Raw genomic sequence first — 9,139 nt, forward strand, 5'->3', positions numbered from 1 at the left:
CGACATGACAGTGTTGGTACATTCGTATTGCTGCTGGAGTGCATGTTGAGCCGCAGTGTTGCTGGGTGATGGATGTCTTCAATATGTATCACAACTTCAACTCTGTATGGAAAAGTGTGCGGAGTCTTCAGTGGTCACTGGTTTGCTTGATGTTTCTTTGGCACATTTCTCCTTGCTTGTATGTTGGAAGGCTTGACAAGCTTATCTATTCGTGAAAGGTGCATGTTTGTCCATTCGTTCATCCATGAGCACATATTTCATGTTTGCTTGTTCGTCCATCTGCGAACACATATTTGCATGATCATTTGTTCATGAGCACATCTCTTTGCATGCATTGTTCATTCTTCCAATGGTGAATCTGTCCTTCTACATGTGCTCCCTTGTTCATCCCATTCATCGTCGTGCCATGTTTGTTGGTGTACCTGTACCTGCATTCACTCATGACGAGATGACATCAAATCCAAAAACCTCCTAGTCTACCATGACACATGATCATTTCGGATGCAGGTGACCGGGAGAGGCAGCAAGGTTGTGAGGCAGGGTGATGGCTCCGGGTAATGTTGATGAAAACTATGCAAGAGTCACTGGGTGATGAAGATGGATAGTCCAAGTTGATAGTGAGTGTTGGTGAGGTTTGGTTCAGCTGGATGGAAAAATTGCACAAATTTTGGGAGGGATAGTTTGGGCTGCAAGAAGGCAAGGCAAACAAAATCTGCACATTTTCCAGAATGAGTAGGTAGTAGGGGCTAGAAGGAAACATTTGTGCAATTTTTTGGGGAAGATTCTGAGCTGCATGGATGATCAGCAGGCAGAAATTGCGCGGTTTTTTGGAGGAACTGGCTGGGAGCCTGTAGCTAAAACTATGCAATTCCTGGAGGGAACTAGAAGCTAGTTGCTAGGATATTTCACTGAGGTTGGGAGGCTGGTCTACTGATCATATCTGCACAATTTCAGCACTGAGCAGACTGCTGGGCAGCAGAAGGCCTACTCATGAAAATTGAGCAATTTCTTGGATGATCAGTCGATCGACTGTCAGGAGGACTGATTGAGAAAACTGCACAATTTTCTTAGGGAGATAGGGACGGGCACTAGGTGTCTATCTGACCTGTCTGCACAATTTCCTCAGTTAGCATAGTGGGCAAGGTTAGCAGCCTCTACATAATTTTTGAGGGGAGTCAGTCCCAGGGTGTCTGTCAGGTCCGACTCTCCGGGTGGCCAGCATGAAGGTTGAGTTAAATGCTTGCGAGCAACGCAGCTTGAGAAAGCTTGCCTGGTGCTTCTGCACTGTTTTGGGTGACAATCGATCGAGTTGATGGTAGGGTGATGGTTTGGATGTTAGAGGGAAGTCTGGTCATCAGAACTTCAGCAAAATGACTAAGTTTGTGAACGAGTGAAATATGTAAATGTGATCTTACAAACACACACCAACACGACTTGACGACGAGATGACTCAAACCAAACTGACACACATGTTCAACATGGCTAACCGACGGTGCAAGCGACAAGCACGACACTCTTGATTGATCGTTGATCGAATGTGAAGACACTTGTGCAGCAGTGGATGTGACTTCGTGTGTGAGTGCGACAGATGATTTAATAGCGAACACAACAGGTACACACAAAGCGAGGGCTTTGGGCATAACCAAAACATGGTCGCAAGCATGAATTTGAAATCAACATGCAAGACTTAGTGAAAATAACAAGCAAGGTGAATGCTAAGGCTCACATGAGTTCATGGATTTAACCCAAGTGTGTGCATTCATCAAGTGAAAATCTCAAGGGAGTATTCGAAATTGGGTGCAGGACAAAATTTTGGAGGGTGGTTGTAGTCGCTACAACACTTGGCATCACACTAGTAGAACTCCAGCTTCTCTGTTTTGGTTCATTGCTAGCACAGGGCCTTAGTCTTTCAGGGAGTATTGAATCATTGTGTGGGTTACTTTAGCTTCCCCACTTACCCCATGGACATACATGCAAGAACACACACATTTCTCCACTGCCAACGAGCCTTGTCAGCGAGCCTTATCACCTCTCTGCGCAAAAATCCTTTCTCTTCTTTCACTTTTGTATTTTTTAAAGAGGATTGTGCATCAACACTTATTTATTTTTGGGGCGGAAGAGGGATCCCAACTCATTGCGAGCATAAGAGGTTGTTTGTTCAATATAATACCTTTGACATAGGGTTTCTCATTTATATTTTCCCCTCCTTCACTTCTACTGGTTTGATGAGCTTGAACACATAGAGCAAAAGGCTGAGTATAGGCAGGGGGTTTCCTAGTGTGGACACAGGTTCATGGTTGGACCAAAACTTCCCTTGTACACGGTTCACATTTTCCATCAAGACTTGATCGGTCGAAGGTTACAACCAAGCACAGGGAAGATGGACACTAGACTGGCCAAGTGCTGCAGTGTCACAAGTCTCTTCAAATTTCAGCCACATACTCTATTCAAAAGCTAGAATGTAGTAGTTGGCAACACTTATTTCCGGAAACAAAAATAGTAAGGTATTAAGCAAACCAAACAAACGGAAAAAAAAATAGGAAGCAAAGAAAACAAAGTGAAAACAACAACAAGCAAGAAAAGAAACCAAGTTAGCAAGAAAACAAACATGCAAACTAGAAAGAAAAAATAAGCAAAAAAGCAAACATTACTCCTGCTCCTACATTAAATCGTCGGTGTTACATGAAACAAAATTTCTAGTGAAACCACTGTAGGCATACCCGACCTGTAGTCACAAAGATATGAGCGATTAAAACAGATAAAAAATAGTGTCCACCAAAAAATGAACAAACTTGAAAAACTTGCACACGAGAGACAGGGTCTTGCCTGTGAGCAGAAGAATGTGTCACAACCACCCAACACACACGCTTATCTCTTAAATGACTACCATTTTTCAACGAACCTCAGAGGCCTCTTGTGAGTGTGTGTTGTTCTGAACGGAGTTTCTTAGCGAGTGTGAGGAAGGACTGAAGCTTGTTACCTGCAACATGACTCACCAAGTAAGATTGTTCCACCCATTCAGCAATTGGATCATAAAATTCGTGATGGATATTTTTAAAGATTCGTGATCTTTGAGAAGATGGATTCCTGATTTGAAAGAGGGGCTCACAGTGGGAATATGTTACGGATAGATAGATCTAGTCATTCTCATCAGTCATGTGAAGACAGTGAGGGCCTACCATAGCCATCAATGTAGGTCGAAGTGCCTCACTTGCTTGACAGAAGTCTAAGAAGAAAGATGTTACATGGTGAACCTCATAGTGCGCGAAGTGACTGTCATTGGATTTATTGTTGGGATAATGATAAACTGCATGACAACCACCCAAGATAGAAGAGATATCAGACTAGTCAGTCAAGATTCCGATTCCCATTTTGACATGAACAAAGAAACCTTTTGAACAATCGTGCAAATGCTCTGAATGAGGGAAAAAAGTTTCTTGTGCGCTAGGCATGATAGAACACCCACCTGCAACTGGTGAAAAAGTGTGCAGGCATCATGGTCATCACAGAAATGTAGAAAGGATGCTAAAGCTGTGAATGTGTGAAACCGGTTGGGGTGTGGTGAAATGAGAGAAACTTGATTCGCGCGATAGGTTGTGCGCTCGTCATCACACAGGGAGATTGCTGGTGTGATGAGTGGGTAGATTTAATGTGAAGAATTTGCAAAATGACCAAGGAAATGATTATGAGAGAGAACATATGATAAGTGTGATTCTAGATCGAGATAGTGTTTGAGATGATCAACTTCACTGTCCCATGATTGGATGGGTGACAGACACTCCCAACCCGAATTGGATGTAAGAGAGGTGCATCAAGATGGTCATGTTGTAATGGGCTTGTGGATTTGATCATTAGCAAAAATCTGAAATTTTGAAATATCTACCCTGAATAGTAAATATTATCTACACGGGGATCTACGTCGAGTGCAACCTTTCTGTCACACGGAATGAGTCAATCTTGCGGACAAGATCGACCTCCCTAGTATCTAAAGATATCTAGTGACAAATGCACCAATCAAACCCTATCTTTCCCTAAATATGCAATTTAAAATAAAGGCAAACAAGTGTTTAGGCTTACCTTAGATCCAATGCGAGTTTGTGGTAGCCAAGCTCCTTTGATCCAAATGAGCTCCTTGATGCAAAACCTGCATGCACAAACAAGCAAACAAATTAAATAGCACCTGAAAAGCCAATATAATAAAGCATATCCATCATAATGATCAAGGAATTTATGAAACAAATCACATATAACAATTTGTTGAGAAAAATGAGCTTAATTGTATTAACTTAAATCAAGAAGAACTTTACAACCTGTGCCTTGATGCTGTACAAGTTCCTCCCAGGGTACAACAAGAAGTTTCCTCTACTTTGACAAGCTCACTCACTTCCCAATGAAGCCAAAAAGGTATGTAATCTCTCCTCTCAAGATTAATTAGGGAGTCTTAATTTCACCAGCATTTACCCTTAGGAATGTTCAGCTTTTAACCTCTCTAGCAACTAGCCCAATGCCTGTATTTATAGTGCAATGGAGGGAAGTTACTAGGTCCTCCTTCAAAGGGATAAGCTCCTTCTTCAAAGGGATAGCTCCTCTCATCAAGGGATTAGCTCCTTCTCTTTTGGGATGCATGAAGCACCTTAGAGCGAACAATCCATGTCAAAATTCCTTCTAGAATCCTCTAGAATTAACCCAAAGTGAGTTTTTTAGGATAAAACTTGCGCCTTTTGACTTTCACAGGGGTCTGCACCCACACCTTTACATACAGAGCGGACAGGTCCACAGGTAACACGAACAAAGGGTGCGGGACCGCAGGTAATAGTGAGAGAAAGTGCAGAACCAGAGCTTTATTGATTTTTAATGTCTTTCTCTCATTTTCAAAGCTTGACATGAGGAGCTGAGGTATGAGACTTGCCAAGGAGGACAGTATGGTTAATGATGAACCCATACTGACTGCAAATAGTCAAGGTGATAGATTTTTGTGTAACAGATTGCCCCCTAAAGTGCGAAGTCTGTAGTAGATAAGGGTTTCTTGTATCATCTAGGAAGAGTGAAGTACTTTATCATTTCGAGGATTATCTTGTGGAGAGCCCGGTTGGAACCTGTAAACATTCAATACAAAATATATATATGAGATCATATCATCGCTGAGGTAGGCATTCCCATACTTAGATCAAAAACTAACTAGGAAACTAACTATTACTCTGATATAGGAATGATCTTGTAGTACATCATAAGTATAGACACATGTAGACACAGTATGGACGCAGCCATCTGTTTATGAATAGTTTACAGTATAATGAATACAAAATTCCTCGTAGCCTGGATGGTGGAAACTAGATCCAGGGTCTTCATTTCTACTTCCCGCAATAGTATGACTCTATCCATGCGAATGAATGTGTTAAAGTCAAACATGGTAGAAACCACTTGATTACCAGTCAATGATGTAAACTATTAACAAGTATGAGAGAAACCACCATTAATGTCAATGGCTCTCAAAGTACTCAGTACAATCCATGAGATGTGAATAGATGTGTTGATGTCGAACATGACACGGAATCCTTTGATTGAAGGTCATTGATGCAACCTATTGTCGAAGGCGAGAAACCTGCCATTGATGCATGCAGATCCCAAGGTACTGACGATTTCTAGATCATCTTTCTAGATAATGAGCTGAAGTCGATAGAAAGTGATCCGTCATAGGCGAGCCCATAACACAAAATCATAGATCAAGTTGAAGAAATGTAGCTGCAAAGACTAACTCAGGGATGGTCAAGATGGATGACAGATATTTTGCAGGTGAATGGCTTATTTGTAGGACTCCCTTGAACACATAACGACACAACAGATGGTTTGGTGACAATTGACCCAAAGTTAATACCCAGAAACCGGCTGAAGACTTTCAATTGGTTTAATCAACTGTTAGGCAAGGGATTTCCCAACCCAGGTGAATAAAAGTGTCATGTTCAAGAGTGGTTACAAAGTATAACAAACAAACTCATTTTTCTCTCTTTTCCCCCACCATTTCTGGCAAGTACATCTTTATTTTTTACAAGCTTGAGGAGGATAACATTTTCTTGATTATAAGCTCATCCTTCGGATGAGTCCAACTTAGTTTAAATTTGAACCCTAAGAAGGAGTGGTCCGTTCCTGTTTGTAATTGAACAGGTCCTTTACTGTTGAGTTTTAACGAGTCCAGTATAGGAGAAACTCGGCGTTTTTTCAATTTTAGAGAGTCTGAAAAAACTTAAGAAGACTCCAGGGTTGTCCTTTTCATAAGTTTGTGTCTCTCAAGCCTGAAAAAGTATAAAATAATACTTAAGAGAACCGCTTGATCTTACGACCAAGGAGTACTTTTCGTAATTAGTGCCTCTGACCCGAAAAAGTAAAAAAGCGATCAATGACACGTCGTTTTATGACCAATATCGAATTTGAAACGACAAAAATCCGGCAATCTTTTCGTGTTTTTACGGTCAGAAAAGGGCTGTAAGAGGACCGTCTTTTTAGTTCCGTTTTAACGAGCTTAAAAAGAGAAAACTCGGCAATCTTTTCATGTTTTAGGAGTCATAAAAGAGCTTAAAGGTGACTCTAATGTTTTTCGTCGAAAATGATCGATTTCACCTGAAAAATCCATTATTCTGCACAAAAACCGAGACATTACTCATACCTGTTTTAAAAATAGATAAAAACGCTTTGAAAATACCTTTCCATAGTGAAAAATAAACAAATTGACAATTCATTTATCCAAAAAACTTATAAAAAGGACTTTTACCAATTCATTTTTACCGTTTAACTGTTGAGGTCAGAAAAAGGGCTTTTGGTCAAAAACTTCCTGTGAAGATTGTGGAAAATCCATCCATCGAAATCGAACGCCGTCTCCTCCAAGTAATCCACATCATCCTACTCTTCAATTTCATCTGTTTCAAATCGTTTTTTAGGGTTTCATTTCATTTTTTGGGAGTTTTTAGGTCGAAAAATGCGCGCGCGGGGGCCCGCGGGCGTAACACAGGGGACCCGCGGGCCCCGACTTTTTCGCAGTGGGAAAAAAGTCAGGGGCCTGCACCTTCTGTGAAGGAAAGGTGCGGGCCCATGCACTGTCTCTAACAGAGAGGGTGCGTACGCCGCGCAAAAGTTTTTAAAACCTAATAAACTCAAAAATTACCCTAAAATTTTTATTTTACATGTTCTGATCCGCCTTTTCACTGAATGCAGGTAACAGATCATGCTTGATTGGCGAGAACGGGAGCATGAGGATGTAGATCTTGCCGCAATAAATCACTAACCTTCGATTGATGCATTTAAGGCATGCAGCTTATACAAATTCTGGGCCATACCTGGCATGAGGGCCCAGGTGGACTTTTTACAGTGGCTGGTAGACAGATGGAGCATACAGGACTAGTGGTTCTTCATTGGTGGCCACCAGCTCGAAATAGAGCCGGTAGACATATACTTTTTGACTGGTTTTCCTAAGAGAGGTGAACATTTGACCCTATTCATGACTAGGCCAGGTGGCCAGTTTGTCGATAGCCTCCGGCTAGAGTACTGCAATGTTTAGACCAGAGACAAAGGGATGGATATAAAAACCATATCCCGTCCTGAACTCATGGTGATCGCGTTTACTATTACCAGACTCTGCGGGAGTGCCACACTACACATTGCCACTAGATCCCAGATGCGGATGGCAGTTGACTGCTTTCGAGGCACCATTTTCAACTGGTGCGATGCTGTGTTGGCTAATGTAAAAGGCCAACTGACCAGAGCCAAGAACGGACAACTAAAGACCTTTGGATATGGGGCTTTAGTTGTGAGCTTTGGTCTGGAGAGGGTTCTAATGTTGATCCCACAACACCTCACTGTTGGAGCCGGACTTCCTCGAGAGCCCAAACTGATGCGATGGGTTGCAGTTATGGCCCGTCATCCTGATGAGGGGACAAAGGTCGTTCGATTCAAACCTGAGTATTTCCAATGGTTGGAAGACCAGGTTTTTTCTATTCAGGACTTTCCTTACGCTGGGGTAGATTTTCGCGGTGACCCAGACATGGCTCTTCCACCAGGAGAGCAATGGGATGACTCAGGTAAAATCGTTTTCAACATTTTTCCTAATTTAATATTTTTTTGTTTTTATATTTCGTCTCAAAACTGACAGTAAAAGTTTCAAATGCAGATGTGGGCCCACGGCAACCAGCCGCTCTCCGGCCTTACAAGAGGAAACAACCAGCTGTAGTGGCACTAGCCCCACAGGACGAAGCCACAGAGACTTTGGCCGAGTTGGAGAGTCATCTAGAGCGCTTGACAGGAGACATACCAGAGACCAGCATAGATGACATTCCCGTCGACTTCAGTGCTATGTGATTGGGGTCCCAGGACCTTTTAGGAGGTTTCTTTGTAAGGTGGCCCGTGCAGTGGTTTCTTATCGAGATCATCACCAGTGATAGGATGATCGCCTATTGTAGACACATATCTCATTTTTGCTTTTTGGACTATCATTTTTGCCGATCATAAGGTGTTTTTCAACCTATGATCGAGGACGATGTATATTTTGACACACTCCTATATTATGCTATATCACTATTACCGGCTTATCTCGTTAAACATGTTATGGAATGTTTTTAAATTTACATGTATGATTATTGCAAATGTCTACTTAACATTCGAGAAGCAATTGCATCTGTTAATGTATTTAAAGATCATGGAATATGTTGATATTCAATATAATCAAATTCATGTTCCAAGAGACGCACTCTCAAAAACAATCTCAATAACACTGGATTTCTAATGGCATATACTCTATTAAGCTGTAATACAATGAGTTCAGAATCTAACCTCACTATCAAACTCCGAATCCCAAATGAGATGGACTCAGATAATAACTCAATCACTGCACTGTATTCTGCAATGTTGTTCGTTGTTTGACCGAGGCTTACCCCATGCATAGATACCAACTCGTCAGAGGGCGAATAAATAACCCAAGCTGCGGAAGAAATGTTCTGTGTACTACGACAAGCACCATCAGCGAAACCAATGTATGTTTGGAGAGGCGTCGACATCTGCAATATCACAAGTAAAACCAGGATAAGCAGGAATAATGAAAAACACTCTCTAAGCTAAGCACACTTTTTAATCTAAAACACACCAGCTAGAAAGA

Source organism: Pinus tabuliformis, chromosome 4_1 (assembly GCF_031772625.1).
Source record: "Pinus tabuliformis cultivar Carrire ecotype Pingquan chromosome 4_1, CPIR1, whole genome shotgun sequence".
NCBI classification, from domain to species: domain Eukaryota; kingdom Viridiplantae; phylum Streptophyta; class Pinopsida; order Pinales; family Pinaceae; genus Pinus; species Pinus tabuliformis.